Below are 1,957 nucleotides of genomic sequence, written 5' to 3' on the forward strand. Positions count from 1 at the left end.
TCCAGCTACCTGGAAGGCTGAGGCGGAAGGATTGCCGGAGCCCAGCAGGTCAAGGCTGCGATGGCCGGCAGCATGCCACTGCACTCCAGTCTGGGCGACTGAGTGAAACTCCAACTCAAAAAAAAAAAAAAAATTAAAAAATTAAAAAATTAGCCAGGCATGATGGCGTCTACCTACAGTTGCAGCTACTTGGAAGGCTGAGGTGGTCAAGGCTGCAGTAGCTATGATTGTGCCACTATATTCCAGCCTGGGTGACAGCGTGAAACTTCGACTTAAAAATAAAAATAAAAAGCCGGGTTTGGTGGCTCAGCCTGTAATCCCAGCACTTTGGGAGGCCGAGGTGAGTGGATTGCCTGAGCCCGCAGGTTCGAGACCCGCCTAGGCAACTTGGTGAGACCTCATCTCTACAATAAAATAAAAAATTAGTTGGGCGTGGTAGTACACGCCTGTCGTTCCAGCTACTTGGAAGGCTGAGGCAGAAAGATCGCCGGAGGCCAGCAGGTCGACCAGCAGGTCGACGCTGCAGTGGCGGGGAGCGGCCACTGCACTCCAATCTGGGTGACAGAGTGAGACTCCAACTCAAAAAAAAAAAAGGTCAGGCATAGTGGCTCACGCCTATAATCCCAGCACTTTGGGAGACGGAGGTGAAAGGACTGCCTCAACTCAGGAGTTCAAGACCAGCCTGGGCAACATGGCAAGACCCTGTATCTACAATTAAAAAATAAAACTAGCCGGGTGTGGGGACACACGCCTTTAATCCCAGCGACTTGGAAGACTGAGGCAGAAGGATCACTTGAACCTAGCAGGTCGAGGCTATAGTGGCCATGAGTGTGCCACCGCACTCCAGCCTGGGCAACAGAGTAAGACTCTAACTTAAAAAAAAAAAAATTCAGCCGGGCTCGGTGGCTCAACCTATAATCCCGCGCCTTTGGGAGGCTGAGGTGATTAGATTGTCTGAGTCCTCGGGTTTGAGACCCGCCTCGGCAGCGAGACCTCATCTCTACAATAAATAAAAAACCAGCCGGGCGTGGTAGCGCATGCCTGTAATTCCGGCTACTTGGAAAGCTGAGGCGGAAGGATCGCCGGAGCCCAGCAGGTTGAGGTTGCAGGGGCCAGAAGCAGCCAATGCACTCCAGTCCAGACAACAGAGTGAGACTCCAACTCAAAAAAAAAAAAGAAATTCCCTGAAAGTACTCAAATTCATTTATGCATCCAACATAGCACCAAGCACAATTTCTTACACATAACAAATCAATGAAATGTTTGGTGTGTTTAAATATTGCTTTAGCCGGGCTCAGTGGCTCAGCCTGTAATCCCGCGATTTGGGAGGCTGACCTGAGGCCGCGGGTTCAAGACCCACCTGGGCAACTTGGTGAGACCTCATCTCTACAATAAAATAAAAAATTATCTGGGCATGGTAGTGCACGCCTGTAGTTCCAGCTACTTGGAAGGCTGGAAGGATCGCCAGGGCCCAGCAGGTCGAGGCTGCAGTGGCCGGGAGCGGCCACTGCACTCCAGTCTGGGTGACAGAGTGAGACTCCAACTCATAAATAAATAAATAAATACTGCTTTAACTGGGAGATTCCCAGCAACCAGGGTATAGTAGACACCTGTTTTGCCTACCTTGCATGCCATTTTTCTATAAATGGCACCGCTGTTTCCCTTTAGTAAACGTACCCTGGTTCCTGGTGGACATGTGACCCAATCCCATGCAAAGAGAGTGATACCTGGGCCTTGCACTGGAGCTTTCAGGGAAGCTTTTCCTCCTGGAGTTACACAGCCAGTAGGACATGCAACCTAGAGTAACTGGTGATCATCTCTGTCATTAGTGAGGAGAGCTTACTTATAGAATGCGTCTGACTTAAGTAAGAAAGCAGTGCAGAGCCGGGCTGTGACTCAGCCTGTAATCCCGTGCCTTTGGGAGGCTGAGGTGAGTGGACTGCCTGAGCCCGCAGGT

Source organism: Carlito syrichta, unplaced genomic scaffold (genome assembly GCF_000164805.1).
Source record: "Carlito syrichta isolate Samal-C Ts95f unplaced genomic scaffold, Tarsius_syrichta-2.0.1 Scaffold297652, whole genome shotgun sequence".
NCBI lineage: Eukaryota > Metazoa > Chordata > Mammalia > Primates > Tarsiidae > Carlito > Carlito syrichta.